Here is a 9,490-nt window from a genome sequence, read left to right on the forward strand (position 1 = left end):
ATGACAGGTTAGAGACAGGCATTGTTCAGCATTGTTCTTTTATTCCAATAAACCTCTTTTTGAAGCATACACTTGGTTAGGTGTTACTCACCCTGGTAGTGGGGCAGGTTGAAACAAAGGAACACCATGTATTTGACATCAACTCAACTGTGATAGTCCTGCAGAGGTTTGAATTGGTGCCATCTGTAAGTTAAAAAATGTAGGTACTTGGTATGAACATTTTAGAACTCTAGCTCAGAAATTCTGTGAGTGACCGGTGCTGAAGCAAACCATACCCGGTCTCCCATATTATTAATAAATATGAATTGCATTTTTGTCTTCTTGAGCAGAATCTTTTTTAAGTAATGTTACTTTTACTTGAGTAAATATGTTTGTGCTGCTCAACCTGAGTCTTTCCGCCATAGGCCTATGTGCGAGTCTAAACCGCTATTGTGCAGCACAATATGAACTATAGTTTGTGGTAAAGATGGCTTGTCTACCTGAACTGCACAAAGTCAATTTGCATTACGTTCACATTACATTCACATATCTTTACTATCCGTACTTTTAAAAAGTTTTAAAGCCTGGTCAAAATACCAAATATAGGACCATGTTGCGTCATATCATTATATACAGGTCATCCCTGTTGAATGGTGGGTAACACATTGTTTTCGGTCCGTGTGAATGGAAGTGAATGTAACAGTGTTGAGAGTGCAGGCCCTCGCTGAGCCCTGTTCATTACCAGCCACAGAGCAGGGAGCTGTCTGCTAAATGGCTTTATAATGGCTCCTATTCCGCCATCGCTCTACCCATTTCTCCACATTCTGATGGTGCAAGGAAACATCCAACTCAAGGCCACTATTATTCTTCCAATAACAAAAATTCACCACTATTGCTCGAAGCACATAATACTCCAACTGCGATATTTTAGGTTATGTACCATTTTGTTGGAAAAGCAGTAAAGTGATGTATTTTGTGTTTATAAATTGGGTTAAGGCTAGACTGAGGTGATACATTTGCCTCCAAAAGGTTTATTTTTATTTATTTTTTAAATGTTTTTCTCCACATTTGAACATCTGAATTCCTTTATAGGGATATTTACTTTTTGAGTTGATAATTATTTGGTTGATCTGCATATATCTCTTGCATGTGCACCCTTTAAATGCCTCTGCCACTCCATTAGCTCCATACCTCCAGACAGCAGAAGCCGTTCTTCTCTGTAGATCCTTCATTTTCATAATCTGCCTCAAAGACAAGCTTCAATTAGCTGCAAAAAGTTTATTACCATTAGCGAAACGACACATTTGAACAGCGCATTAATTGTCGACAGTTGGTTGTGACTTAAAGGGAGGGTTTTGTGATGTGTGTCAGAAAGCGTTTCAATGCATAATGAAACTGTGTATGCATCTGAGTGTGAAACAAGCCATTGGTTAAAAAGACATAATTGAAACTGAATGCAGCTCATTTTATTCAATATTCTGAGACAAAAATCGTGTTTATGAAGGCCTGCTGCTTTTTCATTTTGAATGTTGATGTATTTCTTTGAAGCAAAAACTGGTGATAAACATGCCATGCCAGCCAATGCTCAATTAAACTCCTCGTGCTACTTTTGCTGGGCTTTTTCAAAATAAAGCATGTTTGGATAATGTTTGGCTATCTGAAGTCAAAGCAAAGCAGCTGGTGAGGTGCAGCTTCAAAGTGCTCGGTCTGAGGAAAGGCGAGCGCATGTTCTTGAGGATATTTTAATTTTACTAATAAAAACAACCACAATTAAATACATGATTGGATTTCATGTTGTTGCTATTGTGTGGCATATTATGCATGATGGTTTAAGTTGATTGGATTCACAAACAAGACAAGATAAAGCCAATTAGTTCAACTGAATACGACAATAAATGTGAACTTGTAGCTTATATGAGCCAGTGTGCTCTAAGTTTCATGTTTCAGTTTACAGTAATGAATTGGATCATGGGCTTTTATATAAGAGTCCTTTTGAGATGCTGAGATTTATTCTGTTCCTTTGCTCTGGGATCAATAGGCCCTATCAGGTAAGCAGATATTACTGGCACATGTCAGACTGAATTATTATGAACCAGTTGCTTATGGATTTTTAAAAACTTTTATTGAGCTTTGGCTTTATCCAATTGGCAATGTTTTATGCACTAGATAGCTCCAAGCAGTTTAATGCGTGGGTCTCTTGCATCTTAAATAGGCAAGTTATTTATAGTTGAATTATGTTTTAGGTGACAATTTCTTTCTGGGATTTGCGCAGTAAGATTTATTATAATAGTTTAGGATTTGCTGTGTAAGCTCATAGGCATCATTGGCTATAATGAAACACACTGCTCCTGCAGACAGAGGACATTTTCCAATTTATAATGATTCAACACTTATGCATATTTAGCTGTAATGTGGCCAGACAGAGACGCAAGGGAAGGCAGCATGAGATATCAAGTTTACAGTGTTGTGTTTATTCACCATTTGTAAAGATATAGCTTCCCTAAAGAAGCAAACAAAATGAAATCAAATTAATAATTAGACTTGGATTTTGGACTCCAAAACCTCTGTCATGTATGATGATAACTCTGAGCTAAATACTGACCTTTTTTTAGGCAGGGGACAGGCCACCCAAAGTGCTTCACGAGGGACAATAGCCCCATCTACTCCATACTCAGTAATTGGCTATTTACATGCAGACCAAAAAGCAGGTCATGATTCATGAATCATCTAAACAGCAATATCTAATATTCACATAATCTGATTTCTTTCTGATATTTCACATCTGCATGAATTAACCAAAAAAATACAGCAAAAAGGCCAAACATATGTTGCAAAGATTAAAAGCAATTTTAATTTTAAAGCAGCACTAAGTAACGTGTTTACCTTAATAAATCCTTTCCATAGTCCCTCTGGGGATATTTACAAGTGTTCATGGGATGATTGGGGGGGTCTTTTATCTCCCCCTGGTGTCTCTGGCCAGAAAATCACAATTGCAACTTTCCTGAACCGGGTCGGAGGCACAATAGTGACATTACACACTAATGGAATCATGAAGAAGAAGCTAGCAGACAAAGCTAACTGCGGGCTAGCACCAGTATTTACAGCCAAGTTTGAGTGAAAAAAATGATCTCCATTGTGTAATTGGATGTACAATATCCCTCTCTCCCTTTCTGTCAGCGTAGTATTTACTCTCACGGACAATTAATGAGTAAAAAAACGCAACATGATACAATACCAGCAGTGGCGCTTATTTCATGAGTGGGCATGGGTTATGAGTTACTTAGTACTGCTTTAAAGGGGCTAGATGCAAGTTGGTCATTTTTATACTCACTACTGCCACCTCAGGTTTTATGTGTAACTGCAGGTTCTAGATTAAGCTCGTGCATGACGGCACTTTCGGACCTGAATTAACAACTTTTTGAGTGACAGTGCAGGATTTTAGAGGCAGTTGTGGTGAACAGGTCTGAGCTCATTCTACACATTAGGACATTGCTGGAACATGTAGGGGGAGGAAAATACTTATTTTTAACATGTTTAAACTCCGTATGGTCCTTTTTAAAAATGAAATTAAAAAAATACACAAATGTGATAGGAACATGCTAAGAACCGTATGGCACCATGCATGTCAACTATAAACGCCAAATCCAAATGTACAGTGCGTGTTCATCAAGTTTTGAACGATACACTGTTACAGGTTTGTGAAATCGTCAGCCCACTCACTTAGTATAATAAAACTACCGATTTATAATTATGTTTTTCCGTAGTCACTCGTGTTTTTCAAAGCCACAGAGGACACCGGAGCGCACAGCATACAAGCCGGGGTTAATTAACACATTAATGAACTCATTTGGCATCATTTGTCTCCACTGCTGTTTACTGCAACAACAGGAACATTCAGGAGAAATGGTGGCAACAATGTGTGGGCTGATTTAATGTATAATTGTGCGGTTAAAACAACAGCACATTTGATACATTTCTGCTCTTGTACATTCCAGACCTTTGACCTGCTGCTATAGCTTGGAAGAATTTGAGAATTTGAGATGGTTAAACAATAATTAAGAAGCAATAACTCTCAAACTGAAATCTCTGCTTGCTCACACGATATCATGTGTTGTCTTTGCATTGCAACAACATTTTAGCCTATATTGATCAATAAGCCTTGGAAAGATTGCCTCAGAAAGGGCTGTAGGTGCAACATTTTTGCTTATTTCCCAATCAAACCATTTGCAAACCATCGCCCACTTTCCCTTATACTAACAGTTATAAGGTGAACACTCAAAGTACTGCAGTGAAAAATATGCCCTACAGGAAATAAAGAACTTTTCCATTAAGAAACACATGGGTCACATATAACTTCTGAAGAGTTTGAAATGGGATTTTCTATCTTCATTATCGTCTCAGTCTAATTGAAAATGTCGCAATTAATTATTTTTGGCCATTGATTAGAAGCACCAGAGACTGTGTGGCTGTCGAGTGCCGTGCTCACAGCATTCTAGAGAGCCCCGAATATTGAGTTTGGGACAATGCCTGAATTGTATGGAGGGTTTTCACTTCAAGTTCTCATATTGCCATTTTAAAAGACCTGAACCCATTTTTTCCCCCCATGTACTTTAGTAAAATTGGATTTGTCTGTCAGTTTTTTGTTGTTGTAAAAACATACATTTGTGAAGTAAAACCAACCCTGTGAGCTGTGCATCTAAAAACACTGAATACGGAAAGACATAATTATAAATTGTGAACTGTTATTGTTGCCATGACAGTAAAGCTCCACTTTGCTCCCTGAAAGTTAATCTGTGCTTAATAATTGTGCTATACAATTTCATTAGGAAGGTTAGGAAACTGTTTTTAAAATATAACTCGCTCCCTTCATTAACTGTGAACAAAAATTGTGTTAAAAGCCTCTACCTATTATTATGCCTAGGTTTTCATAGATAGACCTATCCACATAAAAATAAATAAATAAATAAGAGCTGTTTTTTCTCATACGCAAACTACGCAAGTTGCAAGCCACAAGGCCCCCACATCTCAAACTACGCTGTTGTTTCGCTGATTAATCAACGCCTTGTTACGGGGTCAAGGCTCTCTCACAGCGCTCACTCACTCTCACTACTTTGCCACATATAACACCATAAACTGAGCAGGAGAGACCTACTCTTGTGCGAGTGCTGTCCAATTCGCATCCCCGCTTGGCCGTCTGTCTCCTGGTGCTCGCCTCCTGCACGGCTGCATGTCTCCCGTCTACCGGGACGCCATTTTAAAAAGTGGGGAAAATAGACTAGGGTCGTCCTAAAACCCAGTCTGACAGTTAGGGGTTCTCACAATGGGGCAGGGCCTGAATTGGTGTCGCTCTTCTTTCGAATAGCCATGGGATGCATACTGCGTACTGTGCTTAGGGCCCCAGAAGTGCCAGCACCGGCTCTGTCTGAATATTGTGACACGAGCAGTAAGATTACAGTGGCAAGTATGCAAATATATAACTGAAAACAATAAAAGTAGAAACCACATGGATTATTATTATGTGGACATACACGGCCTGCCCCCCAAAAAGTCACTACAGGACAAAAACACTTTGATTACAGCACACTGTGTTCACTGTGGCATTGTTTAATTAAGCCTCTGCAATGTCAAAAGTACCAGTGTTGTGTTCATTTTTCACCCAGATCTTGTATTGATGATGGGAGAGTGTGACCAATGTGCAAAGTGTTCTCCAGCACATCCCAAAGACTCTCAATGGGGTTAAGATTTGGACTCAGTGGCGGCCAATCCATGTATTAAAATGAAGTCTCATGCTCCCTGAACCAGTCTTTCAAAAATGTGAGCCCCATGAAGAAATCTATTGATGGAGTAACAGTCATCTGCAACCCCATCAGATTCTTGCGTTCAATTGTTTCGTTATAGCCCGGATTGAAAAAAGCAGCCAAATTCTCCTGCAGTATCACAGTGATGTATTTTTTTTTCATCGTCAGTGCAGTGACAAAGGTGCTGACACATCTAACTGTTCCTCCGGTTCTCCTCCAGGTCCATCATTATCAGCGCATTTGCATCAGAGCCACTGCTCCACCAGCTACAGCTTAACATTCCTCACATGTATCACCCTGCAAAAATCTCTGCATTAATCCCAGACCAGGACATTTTTATTTTAATATTGCCTTTTACGCCAAAGCTGAAATAGTATTCATTAGTTCCTGTGCAATGCATTATTCTGTGTGTGTCTATTATTAAAATGTAAGAGGAATTGCAAGTTTATAGTGCCGAAGATTTGCGCATATTTATTGGAGATACTGAGGCTGTGGGCCATTGACTTTCCAAGCATCATCCTCTTTCTAATTTTGTAAAGGAGCCATTTTTACGCAGTTTGCTGTTGAAGGTAAACAACAGGAGGTATTCAAGGATTGTGTTGCATAACCTCCAATGACACAGACAGCTGAGAGGAATCCTAAAAAGCTTTCTTTAACAAAGCAAGAGATACATAAGGTCGGTGTACTCACACAATACATGTTTGGCTTTGGCACCATTTAATCCATGCTATGAGATCTTTTTGCAACCTTTATAGTGTGAATATTGCCTAAAAGACCCAACTCAATTTACTGTTTACAGAATGCACACTGCAAAATGGGACCTTTTCAATGAGAGCCTCATATTGTTGTCGAAAGTACTCTATTTAACTGGAGGCATAACGCATCCTCTCCCGCCGTGGCACTTTCATACACTTGTGGGTAGAAACAAGAATAAACCCCCAAAGTGTTTAGCTATATTTTATGGCGGTCTGTCAGTGATTAGCACGGTCAGTTTGGGCAAAGAATGAATCAAAATGAGAAGTCAAACTGAGAGATTTCCATTGCAAAGTGCTCTTTTTTGACTCAGCTTTGTCAAGATACCAAACGCGCTCTATAAGACAAAATTGGGAAACAGACAATGAAAAGAAGATCGATGTGGTGGAACAAGAAGGTGTAGACTACAGAAATGAGGCCTAGGCGTTAATTCAACCTGGGAGACGATTTTCAGCATCACATACCTCCAGCCAATGATCGCTTCCGAGAGGGCCACACCTCCACCTCAGCCATCAGCGTAAGAGCCGCACCTCCATAGCAGCCAATCATCGCCCTCGGTCCCGCTTTTAAGCCCCAGCAATCATGGTTCGTTCGCTTCCCAGCTGCGCTGCGACCCACCTCCACCCCATCTCCGCCTCTTCCATCCACGGCTTCTACCTGCTGCAGCTTCACGGGTCTTCCATACCACCACCAGTGTCCAGGCTCCAGGGGAAGGCATCCCTAACTACAAGCTGTTTATCCATACTGACTTTTATACATCGATGTCTACCACCGGGGTCTGATCGCCAAAACTAATATACATGTCAATAAATCATAATAAGCTTGAATTTTCTGTACAGAATAAAAAGAGAACGTTTGCAGTGTTATTTACCACTAACTTGTAGAAAAACAAATTATACATTCTAATCTCATGTTATTTTCCAAACCATCTGGATGCAGCCCACTGGCTTTCGCAACGTGACACCATCACCTGGGGCAAGTATCTTCCTCCCAGCATGCAGTTGTTTCCCGGCCTTCACCTGCGTTAACCCCGTCTGCCCCGCTCTCACCCGGCCCGGTGCTTGTTTCCTGATCGTGACCTCTCTCCACTCCCAATCTCACACCCAGCATGAACTTTATAGGACTCATCTGTTTGCCTCCTTCACCTCCATGGTACAAAGTGGCCAGATCTAGACCTTTGCTGTAGCTCCAGCACAGGCCTCCTAAAGTCCACATCTCAATACATTATTCACAACTGAGGTATTTCTCTGCCTTTGTCCGAGTCTCTCTGCCATTCTACATAATGCATACAAATCGCCCGGCCAATATATTCTCTCTTAACAGCTGACACAAAAGGTGTGTTCTGTTCAAAGAAATGTGGAGGAATAGGCTTTTGCAAAACGGCATTATTCGGAAAGCACCAGTTATATTTTGTTATGCACCTGCCTGAGACTGAAACATTTTAGTTGACTGTGTTTTGACACTTCACTATAAATTTGGATTATTTAGAGTAATTTCATTATAATTGTTGTGTGGGTAAGCTAATAAGACTACACACTTTTACAAATGTGTAGCCTGGGACTCAGCCTTACCTCCAAGAGTCCCAGTGTGCAGGATTGACGGAGAATTAACCAATCTGAGAAACGCGTATCAAAACAAACATGGCGGCTTATGCTGATATTGTGTATTACTGTATGTTCATCTCCTACTTCACTACTGTCCTAAATTGATCCAAAGACGTGTGATCACCAGGGCTCCCCATAATGGATTCAAACATGGCTAATGGCTTTGGCGCAATCTACAAGAAACCACTTAAAAAGTAGGAGGAACCGGACTAAAAGTGCCTCTGTGGATTTTCCCTATACGTTGTCTCTCTTTGATCCATGTGAGCTGAGGAACAGAAGTAACATTAAAATGAATGATAATTGAAGGACGTCCCAGGTGACTGCGCTGAAGGGGGAAGCACTCTGAGAGCTCTGCCCACATCCTGTTGTGAATGTTTCAGACCAGAGCAGGGACCACAGGCTCTGCTACTGAGGAGAGTACGGCCTCGGGATAGCAGAAAGTTGTAGTACAAACATTTGTTCTACTTTCATCTGCGGAAAAGAAGCAGTTCCCGACCCTTTGTGGTCTATGTACTCTTTGGCTATTTATCCTTGACTTGAGTACACACACATGCACAGTACAGTCTATTGAAGTAAACCCCATTCTCATTATACAGGAGGACAGTTTTGACATCATTTTCATTCATTTCTATAAATACTATTTTTAATATTTTATTATGCTTTTTTACTATGTATTTTTTATTTGACATATTCTGTTAAATCAAAACAGTTGGACTTTTTCACAGGAAAAAAACATCAACTTGTGAAATAATGTTGAAATAAAATGTAATAAGATTTTTTTAAATTTCTTATTTATATAGTTCTTTTGAAATAATATTTAGCCAGCCAACAAGCCATTAAACATTTGTGTAACACATTTCCATCTTGTTCTTGTTGCATTATACATCCTTAATAATCCCTATAACTGAGCAGATGGAAAGAAAGAAAAAAAATCTTATCATTGTGAGTTTTTTCTCTTTCCTCATTTACAGACGTCATTTAAATGTAGAGGCAGAGTTAGAGCAGCACCTACTGGCTGCAGGATCAAATGCATGAAAGGCTGTAAGATGAGACTGATACTCACAGGGCTTTTATCACAGATGTTTCATTGTATTAGTTTTCAGCTTCACGTGCTTTAGCTGCGTACATCTATGATGGAAGATGAGCATATAAGTTTTCATCTAGCAGAAACAAAGAGTTTGAAATCTGAATCAATTTTAAATCAATTAAAGACATGGTTTCAACTGGTGCAAAACAAGTCTTGGGGCATGAAATGGATTTGTTAAGAATATCTACAAAATGATATATTTCCTTGCCTATATGTACAGTCACATGTCTGCCTGTTCTTGAAGAAAAGCTACTTACAGAATCCATGTG

The sequence above is a fragment of the Gobius niger genome (assembly GCF_951799975.1).
Source record: "Gobius niger genome assembly, chromosome: 4".
NCBI lineage: Eukaryota > Metazoa > Chordata > Actinopteri > Gobiiformes > Gobiidae > Gobius > Gobius niger.